The following is a 15,923-nucleotide window of genomic DNA, read 5'->3' on the forward strand; positions in this document are numbered from 1 at the left end:
TCTGTCTCAAAAACAAATAATAAAACATTTTTAAAAATTCTTTAAGACAACATACTGAATGGAAGAAAATATTTCCAAATCATGTATCTTATAAATGACTAATATGCAAAATATATAAAGAACTCATACAATTTTATAACAAAAATAACCCACAAATAATCCTATTAAAGATTGACTAGACATTTTCTATAAAGCAGACATACAGGTGGCTAACAGGTGCATAAAAAGATGCTCAATATGACTAATCATCAGGGAAATGCAAAACCACAATGAGGTATCACTTCACACCTGTTAGAATGGTGATGGTCAAAAAGGTAAGAAATAAAAAGTGTTGGTGAGGATGTGGAGAAAAGGGAACCCTTATACACTGTCAAGGGGAATGTAAATTGGTGGAGCCACTACAGAAAACAGTATGGAGGTTCCTCAAAGAGTAAAATCAGAACTACCATACAATTCAGCAATTTCACTTCTAGGTATTTATCTGAAGAAAACAAGAACACTAACTTGAAAAGACATATGCACTCCCATGTTTATTGCAGCATTATTTACAATAGCCAAGACATGGAAACAATGTTAAGTATACATCAATGGATGAATGAATAAAGAAATTATGGTATAGATATATGCAATGGACAATTTAGCTATAAAAAAGAAAATCTTGCTATTTATTTTTTAATTTTTTTAATGTTTATTGTTGAGAGAGAGAAAGACAGAGTGCGAGCAGGGGATGGGCAGAGAGAGAGGGAGACACAGAATCTGAAGCAGGCTCCAGGCTCTGAGCTGTCAGCATAGAGTCGGATGCAGGGCTTAAACTCATGAACCGTGAGATCATGACCTGAGATCAAGTTGGATGCTTAACTGACTGAGCCACCCAGGCGCCCAAAAATCTTGCCATTTATGACAACATGGGTGGATCACAAGGGCATTATGTGAAGTGGAATAAGTCAGAGGAAGACAAATACCATATGATCTCTTTTATATATATAATCTTTAAAAAATCTAATAGATACAGATAATAGTAGTTGCTAGAGATGGGGTGGGGAAAAATGGGTGAACTTTTTTTTAGATTAAATAAAATGGAAAAAAATAATTTAGTGAAAAAAAAATCTCAACAATATAGTTTCTATACATTAACAATGAAGAATGTGAAAAGGAAATAAAGAACACAATTCCATTTACAATAGCATCCAAAAGAATAAAATGCTTAGGAGTTAACCAAGGAGATGAAAGACGTGTACAATGAAAACTACAAAATATTGCTGACAGAAATTAAAGACAAAAATAAATGGAAACACATTCCATGTTTATGGATTAGAAGAATTAATATTGTTAAGATGTCAATATTATCCAAAGCAAGTAGTTATTTAGGATTATATTCCAGGGGCGCCTGAGTGGCTCAGTCGGTTAAGCGTCTGACTTCAGCTCAGGTCATGATCTCACGGTTCATGGGTTCAAGCCCCATGTCGGGCTCTGTGCTGACAGCTCAGAGCCTGGAGCCTGTTTCGGATTCTGTGTCTCCCTCTCTCTCTGCCCCTCCCCCGTTCATGCTCTGTCTCTCTCTCTGTCTCAAAAAAAAATTAATTTTTAAAAAATGTTTATTTTATGTTTCAGAGAGAGAGAGAGAGCTCACAAGCAGGGGGAAGGGGCAGAGAGAGAAGGAGACATAGATTCCAAAACAGCTCCAGGCTATGAGCTGTCAGCACAGAGCCTGACATGGGGCTCAAGCTCATGAACCATGAGATCATGACCTGAGCTGAACTTGCATGCTTAACCAACTGAGCCACCCAGGTGCCCCTCCTTTCACCATTTCTTGTAGAGCTGGTCTCATGGTAATAAACTTCCTCAGGTGTTTTTGTTTTTGTTTTTGTTTTTTAAATCAAGGAGTATTTTAATTTCTCCTTCATTTTTGGAGGACAGTTTTCCCAGATATAGGATTCTTGCTTCACAGTTTTGTTTTGTTTTGTTTTTTCCTTTAGCACTTTAAATATATCAACTCATTGCCCTCTGGCTTCCAAGGGTTGTTTGTTTGTTTGTTTGTTTTTGTTTGTTTTTGGAGGCAGAGAGAAAAAGAAGGGAAGGAGCAGAGAGAGAGAGAGAGATGGAGAGAGAGAATCTTAAGCAAGCTCCACACTCAGTACAGAGCCCAACACAGGGCTCCATGACGGTGAGATCATGACCTGAGCCAAAATCAAGAGTCGGATGCTCAACTGACTGAGCCACCCAGGTGCCCCTGGCCTCCAAGATTTTTGGTAATTTTGCCAATAATCTTGTTGGGAATCCCTGCGTATGACGACTTGCTTCTCTCTTGTTGCTTTCAAGATTCTCTTTGCCCTTGTGTTTTGAAATTTTTATTATAATGCGTCTTGGTGAGAGTGTTTTGAGTGTTTCCATTCATGTCTGCCATCAAAGTTGAGAAGTTGTCACCATGATTTCTTCAATTAATCTCTTTGCCCACCCCCTCTCTCTTGTCCTTCTGAGAGCCTACAGTGCATATGTTGGTCCTTTAGGTTCTGCTCACTTTTCTTCGAACTTTTTCTTTCTGCTTCTCAGACTGAGTAATTTCCATTATCCTATCTTCATGTTTGTTGATTCTTTCTTCTGCTTGCTCAAATTCACTTTTGAATCCCTCTACTAAATTCTTTTTTTTTTAAGTTATTATACTTTTCAGATCCAGAATTTCTTTTTGATTCTTTTCATGTTTTCCATCAATTCATGGATATTTCCAACTTGTTCATATATCATTTCCTTGACTCTGTCCATGTACTCCTTTGAATTATCTTTTTAAAAAATGTTTATTAGGGGCGCCTGGGTGGCGCAGTCGGTTGAGCGTCCGACTTCAGCCGGGTCACGATCTCGCGGTCTGTGAGTTCGAGCCCCGCGTCAGGCTCTGGGCTGATGGCTCGGAGCCTGGAACCTGTTTCCGATTCTGTGTCTCCCTCTCTCTCTGCCCTTCCCCCATTCATGCTCTGTCTCTCTCTGTCCCAAAAATAAACGTTGAAAAAAAAATTTTAAAAATAAATAAATAAATAAATAATGTTTATTAATTTTTAAGAGAGAAATAGAGAGAGAGAGAGAGAGAGAGAGAGAGAGAGAGAGAGAGAGAGGGAAACACAGAATCCGAAGCAGGCTACAGGCTCTGAGCTGTCAGCACAGAGACCACCTTGGGGTTCAAACCCACAAACTGTGAGATAATGACCTGAACCAAAGTTGGGCACTTAACCAACTGAGCCACCTAGCCGCCCCAAATTATCTTTTTTTTTTTTTAGTTTATTTGTATTTATTTTGAGAGAGAGAGCGAGCAAGTGCATGTGAGTGGAGGAGGGGCAGAAAGAGAGAGAGAGAGGAGAGAGAATCCCAAGCAGGCTCTGTGCTGCCACTGCAGAGCCAGACACAGAATTCAACCCTACGAACCCTGAGACCAGGACCTGAGCCAAAATCAAAAGTCGGACACTCAACTGACTGAGCCACCCAGGCACCCTGCTCTTTGAATTATCTTTAAGACAGTTGTTTTCAAGTCTTTCTAGCAAGTCCACCATGGGTTCTTCCTTAGATGACTAGGCTTCTGCCTTTGAGTAGGCCAGACTTCCCTGTATTTTTTTTTTAATTTTTTTTCAATGTTTATTTATTTTTGGGACAGAGAGAGACAGAGCATGAACGGGGGAGGGGCAGAGAGAGAGGGAGACACAGAATCGGAAACAGGCTCCAGGCTCTGAGCCATCAGCCCAGAGCCTGACGCGGGGCTCGAACTCACGGACCGCGAGATCGTGACCTGGCTGAAGTCGGACGCTTAACCGACTGCGCCACCCAGGCGCCCCAACTTCCCTGTATTTTTACATCTGTTGTGATTCATTGTTGTTGTCGTTGAAAACTGAATGTTTGAATTTTACAGTGTGGTAACTCTGGAAATCAGATTATCTTCCTTCCCAGCATTTTAAAAATAATTATTGTAGGGTATTTTTGTGGTGAGGATCAGCCTGAGGTGTAAACTTAAGCTCTTCTCAGGTTTTTTCTTGGGCATATGCAGTGACTCTTCCAAATTCCCCTGTATATGTGGTTGCTTTTGAATGTCTGATTCTTAATTATCTGGCTCCCAAAAGCGGAAAAGGAGGAAATGAAGGCTAAAAATCAAAACCAAAAAAATTAAAACAGAATCTGTATCTTTAAATTCCCTGGAAGTCACTTTAGCTGGTGGGTCTAGCCCCGAGAGCCACCTCTGTGTCTGCACTCCTGTGGTCACAAGCAGTGATCCATGATCAGGACACAGATTCCTGATATTTGGAGAAGAGTGTCCTTATTGCCCACCTGGGCTCCCACAAGCCAGTGTAAGGACATGGGCATGGCTCCCTGCTATCGGGCAAAGGGACACTGGGGGATGGGTAGCTATTATCATCCTAAGAGATCAAATCATCCAAAAGTAATCAGAGCTCACCACCCAAGACTTCCCCTGGAAGATGGGTCTTCCAATAGACCCCAGAGCTTCAAAGTAGTTACAACAGATGACTCTGACAGTACAAGTGTTGTCTAGGTGGGGACACAGATTCCTGGCTTTTCCTACTCCGTCTTCCCTGATGTTACTGCTATAGAAAGAACTCTTACCATTCGATCATAAAAAGAGAAATAGCTAAATTAAAAATTGGGCAGGGGCTCAATGGGCTAAGCAGTGGACTTCAGCTCAGGTCGTGATCTCACAGTTTATGAGCTTGAGCCCCGCATCGGGCTCTGTGCTGACAGCTCGGAGCCTGGAGCCTGCTTCGGATTCTGTGTCTCCCTCTCTCTCTGCCCCTTCCCCGCTCACACTCTGTCTCTCTCTCTTTCAAAAATAAATAAACATAAACAAACAAACAAACAAACAAACATTACAAAAAAATTTTTAGGGGCACCTGGGTGGCTCAGTCACTTGTGCGTCTGACTTCGGCCCAGGTTGTGATCTCATGGTTCACAAGTTCAAGCCCATGTCAGGGTCTTTGCTGACAGCTCAGAAGCCTGGAGCCTGCTTTGGATTCAGTGTCTCTCTCTCTCTCTGCCCCTCCCCAGCTCATGCTCTGTCTCTCTCTATCTCTCTCTATCTCTCACTGAAAAATACATTTAAAAAAAATCATTAAAAAATTTTAAAAAAAATTTTTTTGGTTGGGCAAAGGACCTGTATGGACATTGCTCCAGAGAAAATATCCAAGTGGCTAAGAAGCACACGAAAAGATGCTCAACCCCACTAGCCGTCAGAAAAATCCAAACCAAAACCACATTGAGATACAACTCCATACCCGCTAGGAAGATGTGTGAGGCCAAAAAAATGACACCCCAAAAGATAGCCACATCAGATGGCTGCGACCTGTGAATGTTACCTTATATGGCAACAAATATGAGGAAGACAGGACCTTAAGAGGGGGAGCTCATCCTGCATTCTCTGAGCGGACCCTAAATGCAGCCACATGTGTTCTACAGGAAAGGGGAGGTGGGGGTGGGGTTGAGAGAAACACCAAGAGGTGAAGGACATGGGAAGACAAAAGCAGAGATTGGAGTGATGTAGCCAAAAGCTGAGAATGCTACAGAATCTCTGCTGGAACCTTCATAGGGGGCACAGCCATCCTGACACCTTGATTTTGGACTTCTGGCCTCCAGAATTGGGAAATAAATTTCTGTTTCTTTAACCTCCCGGGTTTGTGGTACTCTGTTACCGTAGCCCCCAGATACTAGTACAAGTGGCCATAATAAAAAGAGACTTTATAATAACAAACGTTGGTGAGGATGTGGACATAATGGAGACTTCACATACACACGCTGCTGGAGGGAATATAAAATAGTACAGCAATTGTGGAAAACAGGCTTGCAGTTCCTCAAAAGAGTAGAGTTACCATATGACCCAGCAATTCCACTCCTCAGTAATAAAGAGAAATTAAAACATGTGTCCACATAAAAACTTGCCCATGAATGCCACAGCAGTATTGTTTTCAACAGTCGAAAGTGGAAACAACCCACATGTCCACCAACTGATGAATGGATCAATAAAACCGTATCCACATACAATGGATTGCTATTTTGCTTTGTGTTGTTTGCTATTTCTTAATGCCTTACAAGAATCCCTTATATATTCCAGACAACACTAGTCATTTGTTAATTATGTGCATGAAATTATCTTCTTTGAGTTTGTACATGTCTTTTCCCTTTCTTTATGATGCCTTTAATATAAAATGGATTTAATTTGCATTTTCCTGGTTGCTGACAAATTAAATGTCGCTTACATATGTTTACTGGCCATTTGCCAGTCTTTTTGTGAAGTGCCTTTTCAAGTCTCTAATTTTCGTTTGGCTTTTTCTTAAATATTGTACAAGTTCTTTAAATATTCTTAATATGACCCTTTGTCAGTTATATGTGTTACAAATATCTTTCCTTGGATATTTGCTTGTTCTTGTTTCTTTGTTTACTCTTTGAATGATGTCTTATGGTGAACAGAAGTTCTTAATTTTCCTGTAACTAAATTTATCAGGTTTTTTTTTTCCTTCAGGCTTATTTTTATGCCTACTTAACAAATTTTTGCTACCCTAAATTCCTGAAGATATTATATTCCTTATGTTCTACAAGCTTTATATTTTTATTTCATAATTAATTTTTGTATATGGTTCAAAGTAACGATCAAGTGGTTTTCTCTTTTCTTTCCTATGGGAATATCTCATTGTTCCAGAACCATTTATTTAAAAGACTGTTCTTTCCCCCACTGCTCTGCAAGAGCTCCTTTGTTGAAAACCAGGTATCTACATACGTGCTGGTCTCCTTCTTGAGTTTTGTTATTCCACTGGGTTATCTTTGCATTCATACGCTACCAGCACAGTGCCTTAATTACCATCCTTTATAATAAGGCTTGATATCCAGTGAAGTCATTGTCTTATCTTGTTCCTCTGCTTTAAAAAGATTTTTGGGCTGCCTGGGTGACTCAGTCAGTGGAGCAAATGACTCTTGATTTTGGCTCAGGTCATGATCTCATGGTTCATGAGATCAAGCTCTCCATCATCAGGCTCTGCGCTGACAGCTTGGAGCCTGCTTGGGATGCGCTCTCGCTCTCTCTCTCTCTGCCCCTCCTCTGGCTCGCATGTGCTCTCTCTCTCTCTCAAAAATAAACATTTAAACATTAATTAGTTATTAATTAATTAAATAAATAAAAAGATTTTGGAGGGGTGTCTGGGTGGCTCGGTCTGTTGAGTGTCTGTCTCTTGATTTGGCTCATATCATGATCCCAGAGTCATGGCATCAGGCCCCATGTGGGGCTCCATGCTGAGGGTGGGTCTGCTTAAGATTCTCTCTCTTTCTTGCTCTCTCTCCCTCTGCCTCTCTCCCAGTTAGTGCTCTCTGTCTCTCCTTCTCTAAAATAAAAATTTTTTTAATTAAATAAGGGGCATCTGTGTGACTCAGTGGGTTAAGCATCTGACTCTTGATTTTGGCTCAGGTCATGATCTCGCAGTACATGAGATCAAGCCCTGCATCAGGCTTTGCGTTGACAGCCTGGAGCCTGCTTGGGATTCTCTCCCTCTCCCTCTCTCTCTGCCCCTCCCCTGCTCTCTCTCTCTCACTCTTTCAAAATAAAAATAAACAGTAAATAAATAAATAAATTAATTAATTAATTAATTTAAAAAAGCTGGCTTTATAATAAAAAAAAAAGACTTTGGATATTCTTGGTCCTTCACGCTTTCATAGAAATTTAGAATCAGCTTGTCAAGTTACACAGAATTGTAACATATATACACACAACCCTTCGGGCATGTTTTTTGTGAGATTGCATTGAACATACAGACCAATTTTATAGAAGAATGAATATGTTATAATAATGACTCTTCTGAGACAAAAACACAGTATATTCCACCTTTTATTTATTCTTTCATTTCTTTTTTTTTTAAGATTTTATTTTTTAAGTAATGTCTACACCCAATGTGGGGTTTGAACCCACAACCCTGAGGTCAAAAGTCACATGCTCCACCAACTGAGACAGCCAGATGCCCCTATTCTTTGATTTCTTATAATTTTCTTTAGTTTTTATGTAGCTGCCTTGTATATCCTATATATAAACAGTATCTTTTACAAAAATTCATTCTGTAGCTCCTGTGTCTACTTTACAGAAATACAATTCTTTTTTGTACTTTGATCTTATGCCCAACAACCTTACTAAAGTCATTCTTTTTTTTTTTAAGTTTATTTTTTTTTATTTTAAGAGAGAGAGAGAAAGAGAGCAAGTGCATGAGTGAGCAGGGAGGGACAGAGAAAGAGGGAGAGAGAGAATCCCAAGCAGGTTCCATGCTGTCAGCACAGAGCCCCACACGGGGCTTGATCCCACCAACCGTGAGATTATGACCTGAGCCAAAACCAAGAGTCGGATTGGTAACCGACTGAGCCACCCAGGTGCCCCCTAAACTCATTTATTAATTCTAATCATTATGCATATATTTATTTTAGATTTTCTATGTGCATATCATCTGCAAATAGTAACAGTTTTATGTATCCCTTCCCAATCCTATCTTTTTTTTTTAATGTTTATTTGTTTTTGAGAGAGAGAGACAGAGTGCAAGCGGGCAGAGAGAGAGGAAGACACAGAATCCGAAGCAGGCTTCAGTCTCTGAGCTGTCAGCACAGAGCCTGACGCAGGGCTCGAACTCACAAACCTTGAGATCATGACCTAAGCCGAAGTTGGACACTCAACTGACTGAGCCACCCAGAACCCCCTCAATCCTTCTATCTTTTATTTCTCTTTTCTTCCTGCACTTACCAGGAGCTCCAGTGCAATCTTGAGTTAAAGCAGCAAAAGTGGGTGCCCTTGTGTTTTCCTGATGGCAAAGAGAAAGCTAGAAACATTGTAAAGTTAGGGATGACAATGTTTGCTGCAGATTTGTTTAGATATTCTTAACAGATCAAGGAGAATCCAATCTATTCCTAGTTTGCTAGGAATATTGAATCAGTTGTTTTTCTGCAGGTATTGGGGTGTTTGTACGATTATTATCTCCTGTATTCTGCTACTTTGGTGAATTACATTGATTGATTTTTGAATATTAAACCAAGTTTGCATTCCTAGATAAACTCAACTTGGTTGTGATGTTTTATCTTTCAATCATCACTGGATTTGACTTACTAATATTTTCTTTAGAATTATTTTTATCTATGTTCCTGAGCAATATAATATTGGCATGTAATTTTCTTTTCTCATAATGTCCTCGTCAGACTTGGGAAAAAGGCTACATACAGTGTCCAGCTAAAACAAACTTGTGTCTCCTCTTTTTCTTTTCTATAGAAGAGTTTGTGTGAAATTAGTGTTATTTCTTTTTAAATGCTGGGAGAACACCTAGTGAAATCCTCAGGGTCTCAGGTTTTCTTTCGGGAGGGTTTTGAATTGCAGGTTCAATGTCATTGTTAAGGTACTATCTAGACTTTCTATTTATTCTCATGCCAATTTGGTAAGGTATTTTTCTAGAAATTTGTCCATATCATCTAAAAGTTTTAATGTGTTCTTATGAAGTTGTTCGTGATACTCTCTTACTGCTGTTTAATGTCTGAAGGATCTCTGGTAACGTCTTTTTCTCACTCTTGAAGGTGTTTCCTGTGTTTCTCTTACCACGATCAGTTTCACCAGCGCTGAGACTTGTAGCTTTGTTGATTCTTTCTATTATATACCCTTTCTTACACTTTCTTTGGATTTGGTTTACTGTTTTCAAGCTTTTTGAGATGTTTATTTAGGTCTTGGATTTTCAGCCTTTCTTCTTGTATGAAAGAATTTGTGTGAAACTGAAATAATGTGTTCTTTGACAGTTCAGTAGAACTTGCCTGTAAAGCTATTTGCGCTTGCTTCAATTAAAAAAAATTTTTTTTCTTAATGTTTTTATTTATTTTTGAGACAGAGAGAGACAGAGCATGAGCAGGGAAGGGGCAGAGAGGGAGGGAGACACAGAATCGGAAGCTGGCTCCAGGCCCTGAGCCATCAGCACAGAACCCGATGCGGGGCTCGAACTCACAGACTGTGAGATCATGACCTGAGCCGAAGTCAGACGCTCAACCGACTGAGCCACCCAGGCGCCCCTCAATTTTTTAAAAAATATTTATTTATTTTGAGAGAGAGAGAGAGCCAGGAAAGGGCAGAGACAGAGAGGGAGAGAGAGATCCCAAGCAGGCTCCGCACTTTCAGCACAGAGCTGGACGTGGGGCTCAATCTCATAAACAGTGAGATCATGACCTGAGCTGAAATCAAGAATCGGATGCTTAACTGACTGAGCCATCCAGATGCCCCCCCAATTTCTTTACTAGTTATGGAGCTATTCATTTTCTATTTATTCTTGGGTACTCATGATGTTATGGTTTCTAGGAATTAATTTGTTTTGTATAAGCTTTCAAAATTATTGACACAAATTTGTTGATGGTATTTCCTTACTTTTTTTTTTTAATTTTTTTTAACGTTTATTTATTTTTGAGACAGAGAGAGACAGACCATGAACGGGGGAGGGTCAGAGAGACGGAGACACAGAATCTGAAACAGGCTCCAGGCTCTGAGCTGTCAGCACAGAGCCCGACGCAGGGCTCGAACTCACGGACCGCGAGATCATGACCTGAGCCGAAGTTGGCCGCTTAACCGACTGAGCCACCCAGGCGCCCCAGTATTTCCTTACTTTTTAAACCTCTGTAACATTTGTGGTCGTTTCCTACCTTGTATTTTCTAATACTTCACTTCCCATTTCTTTCCTTTATTCTTAATTAGGCAGGCTAGAGTTTTGCCTTTTTTTTTTAACTAGGCTTTTCAAAGAACTATTTCTTTTTTTTTTAATATGAAATTTATTGTCATATTGGTTTCCATACAACACCCAGTGCTCATCCCAACAGGTGCCCTCTGCAATGCCCATCACCCACTCTCCCCTCTCTCCCAACAAAGAACTATTTCTTGGCTTTACTGATCTCATTTTATCTTTTTTTTTTTTCAACTTTTAAATGTTTATTTATTTTTGAAAGAGAGAGAGAGCATGAGTGGGGAAGGGGCAGAGCAAGAGAGGGACACAGAATCTGAAGCAGGTTCCAGGCTCTGAGCTGTCAGCACAGAGCCTGACGTGGGGCTCGAGCCCATGAACTGCGAGATCATGACCTGAGCCAAAGTCGGATGCCCACCCAACTGAGCCACCCAGGCTCCCATCTCATTTTGTCTTTATTAATTTCTGCTTTTCATTTGTCCTTTTTACTTTCTTTGGGTATAATGTATTCTTTTTCTGACTACATAATATTAATGCATAACTCATAATTTTTTTTTAATTTTTTTTAACGTTTATTTATTTTTGAGACAGAGAGAGAGCATGAACGGGGGAGGGGCAGAGAGAGAGGGAGACACAGAATCGGAAGCAGGCTCCAGGCTCTGAGCCGTCAGCCCAGAGCCCGATGCAGGGCTCGAACTCACGGACCGTGAGATCGTGACCTGAGCTGAAGTCGGACGCTAACCAACTGAGCCACCCAGGCTCCCCTCATAATTTTTTTTAAGTAAGCCCTATGCCTAATATGCAGCTTGAACTCACAGAACCCAGAATCACATATTCTACCAACTGAACCACCTAGGCGCCCCCATAGCTCATTAACTTCTAGCCCTTCTTCTTTTCTCATTTAAGCATATAAGGCTGTGATTTTCTCTCTAAATACCATTTTGTTGTATCCTCAAAGTTTTGATGAGTAAAAGTTTTACATTATTCAATTCTACTTTTTTCTTCTTGATTCATTTGGTCTATAAATTACCTGTGCGTTTGCTTGCCTGCTGTAGGTCTAGATTCAAAAGCTTTAACAGAATCTCTTTTAGGGTTCCCAGGCTACAGAAGCCAGTTCTTTCTTATTAATATTCAAGCACATCAGTTACCCTCCGGCTTGGATGTGCCACGCACATCGAGTCATCTGTTTCCTGCTCTCTTCGTGAAAAGAGCCTTTGAGTCCAGCAGCCCCAGGGGAGCGCATGTAGGTGGGACTCAGGCTGACTCAGAAGGCCAGCCCTGGACAGCTCACGTCTGAGGTTACACCCGCCGGAACAGAATCTTGTTCTAACAACTCAACGGGTTCCGTGTGTGAGGTCAGGGATTTATTAATCAGGAAAAGTTAGACCTTTGAGGGTTTTACTCTTTCAATTCTGCTCTTGTCTTTGACCTGGAATCAAACTCACTGGTAACAAATATTTTCCAAATGCAACCGTGACAGCCACTTTCCTGGTTGATGTGTGCTAGGGGACAGGATGAAGCATCAGAATCATGGTCGTGAAAAGGGAAGTGCAGGGAGGGCAGGAAGGGTCTTAGGCAGGGTGAACCTCCTCTCTTGATGACCACTCCCTTTCAGGTTCCTACAAGGCTCCTACATATTGAGCAACAGAAAGGTAGTCAGTCACTGTTAATTGTGCCTAGTGCATTGACCTCAAGATAAAATTAAATCCATTACCAGCAAGTGGTAAAAAAAACTGCAAAAATAGCCAATATAAATGTCCTGAATATATTAGCCACACTTTCTTGATCATTTTCTCACTTAAGTTGGTGACTGTGGGCAAGTTAGTTAGTCTAAGGGTACTAGGCTACACAGTGGCACCCAGGATATCAGGTTCTGATCCCTGCAGTCTGTGGATGTTACCTTATATGGCAAAGATCTTGCCAATGTTGTTAAATTAAGGATCTTGAGATGGAGAGATCATCCGGGATTATCGGAGGGGCCCTAAATGTAATCACAAGTGTGATGAGAACCAGCCAGAAGGGAGCAAGACACAAAGACACAACTGCCTGGCTGGCACAGTTGGTAGAGCATGTGACTCTCAATCTCAGGGTCATGAGTTCAAGCCTCAACTTGGGCATGGAGCCTGCTGAAATGTGTTTATATGACACAAAGACAGAAGAGGAGATGGCAGTGTGACCAGACATTGGAACCATGTGCCCACAAATCAAGGAATACCAGCAGCCACCAACGCGGGAAGAGGCAAAGGACAGATTGTCCCCTAAAGCCCCCAGAGAAAGTGTGGCCCACCTACACCTTGATTTCAGTCCTCCACCTCCAGAAGTTGAGAGAATAAACTTATGTTGCTTCCAGCCACATGGCCTGCGGTCATTTGTTACAGTGGCCAGAGGAAACAGACGCTGAGCCCAGGAGGAGTGTACCTGGTCCCCGTGGGAAACCTGCAGCAGCTGCTCTGCCCTGTGGGCTCTTGGGGTTTGCCTCTGGCCAGATCCAGCTGATGCTCCCTCCCCTGTCAGAGCCAGCTTTCTAAGCAGCCCAGGCCTGGCAGGCAGCCTCCCCAGAACCTCTGCCCCCAACAATGCCCGGCCTCAGCCTCTCCTGATCAGCTGGGGGGAGTGACAAAATAAATACTGAGTGGCAAAACTCCGAGGCTCCTTCCAGTTCTGACCGATACGTCAATCACTCATCATTCATTTTCGTTTTGCCACCACCCAACATTCAGGGGCACCAGGTCCTTAAGTCTGTGCGAGCCCACTGGTGCCTGGGCAGGCTGGTGCTTGGGCGTGTGACCTGGGCCAGGAGCCCTACTTTGCTGGTGAGCTCAGATACTCTCCAGACCCTGAGAAGTCTGCGGGGCACAGAACATGGAGTCAACGGCCTGCAGCAGAGGCCTGGTGTCACCATTTACCAGTTGAGGGAGCTCAGTAAACCTCCTCACCTTTAGGAGTATCAGTTTTCCCATCTGGAAAATGGGAACTCATACATTACAGAGAGATAAGAAGGAAGACAGGCAGGCCCATGGCTTCTAAGATACCAAACAGTTGAGGGAGGATGAAACTGGAAATGCTATAGGAGAGGGCGACTCAGGAGTTGTTGGGGGGGGGGGCGGGGCATAGTGTCACAGATCGCAAGTCTGACCTCAGCAGAGAGTGGAAGAGAAGAAGAAAGTGGGAGTGAGGACATGGAGTTGAGGGTCCCCTAGAATACAGAGAGAGGCAACTGTTTGTGCCTGGTGGAAGGGTCTATACATAAAGAGAAGGTGCCAAGGAAGGAGGGGCTGAGGGCCCAGGGAGGGTCTGGGGGTGCCTGGAAGAACATGGGTCCAGACTCCCCCCCAGAGCACTTCCTTTGGGATATTCAGGGATGTAGAAGAAAAGGGTGACCCTCCATGGGGCACAAGGGTGTCTGTGGGCGTGGGACAGGGTGTGTTGAGTGGGCTCCGGGTAAGTTGTCGCTGCTTTTCTGACTCTCAGGGTCCTCTGCCCACCCAGTGTGTGCCCCTCCCCACCAGGGGCTCCAGCCCAGAAGGGGGCACCCCCTTCCTCCACCAGGGGCCCGACTGCAGCAGGGGATCGGGAAGTCCCAGTCTTACACTGAGTTTGATCTGGCAGCTTTAAACTGGGCAGGACTTTCAGTAACTGTGAATGTCCAGAAAGTTAGAGAACAACCTGAAGTGGATTCAACAGAACACCATTGAAAACAGGGGGCCAAAAAATAGATTTATATTCACACCACCTGCTGAGTTTATATTCCACAACAAATGTAGGTACAATAATATAGTAGGATTGCAAAAGGTATTATTGTTCTTCTTCCCACGACCCAGTTTTTATCATATGGAAATTAAGACACAAAATAGGTCCCAAGTTACTGCATGTGACGTCCGATAGGCATCTCAGATACAACACGTTCACAACCGAACTGAATTTTTTATTTCTTCCGCTGTTACCCCCAGTCCCCTCCCCCAACCCTGTCTCTCCCATCTCAGTAAATAGTACAAGGAGCTAGCCTCAGTTCCTACTTTTTTCTCTTCCCAAGGGTTTGGTCAATCAGCAAGCCCTGCAGTCCCAGCTGGGACACGCTGTCCCAAATCTGAACCAGCGTGAACCCTAGCTCCAGCCCTCCTTCTCTCCTGGACACACGACAGCTTCCTCCCAACACCTCCACATCTAGCTGGAGGGCCCTCTTATCTTGTATTTGACCGATGTTCGTTAACTATTTTAATTTTATTTTTTTAATAAAAATTGGGTGGACCTGAAATGTCCCTCCTCGACACTTACCCAGAAAAATCGAAAGCAGTTACCCACATAGATGCATAGATGCGTGCATTCCCTTGGTGCCACACGCAGAACCGCTCCTAGAGCTAATAGGCACATGGCCCAAACGTCGCCGAGCAGATGAATGGATGAACACAGCTGGTACATCCACACGATGGCCTGTCATCCCGCCAGAAAGGCGAACGCAGTACTGCCACATTCTACAATGTCGGTGAGCCTTCAAAACATTGTGTTAAGTGAAAGGGGCAAGACACAGAAGGCCAGATACTGTCTGATTCCATTTATATGAAATATCTAGAATAGGTAAATCCATAGAGACAGGACATAGTTAGGTGGCTTCCGGGAGCTAGGAGAGAAGGGGACAAGGGAAATTGCTTACTGCGTGGGTAGGGGTGTTACTTTGGGAATGTTTTAGAACTAGATAGAACTGGTAGTTGCACAATATTTCAAATGTACTAAACGCCCCTGAATTATTCAATTGAAATGCTTAATATCATGTTAGGGGAATTTTCTTCAGTGAGTTGTTTTTAAAAACATGTCAAGTATTTGTCAGGGATGGTGACATACCAATGCTCCTACACCTGCTGCTTGTTTTCCACCCTTGTCTCCTCAAACCACTGAACCTCTACCCTGATTTTTGTGTTTATTATCTGCTTCGGTTTTTCTGAATTATTTTATCCCATACGTTTGCATCCTTAGACAACATGTTGTTGGTTTTGCATTTTTTTTGCTTCTGAGCTTTGCATAAATGGAATATTGCTTTTTTTAATTTAAAGTTTTTTTTTTTTTAATTTTGAGAGAGAGGGCGAGAGAGAGGGCGAGAGAGGGCATGTGCGAGTGGAGGAGGGGCAGAGAGAGGAGAGAGAGAATCCCAAGCAGGCTCCGTACAGCACGGAGCCTGATGTGGGGCTTGAACTCATGAACTGTGAGATCACGACCTGCGCC

This window comes from Felis catus, chromosome B3 (assembly GCF_018350175.1).
Source record: "Felis catus isolate Fca126 chromosome B3, F.catus_Fca126_mat1.0, whole genome shotgun sequence".
Lineage (NCBI taxonomy): Eukaryota > Metazoa > Chordata > Mammalia > Carnivora > Felidae > Felis > Felis catus.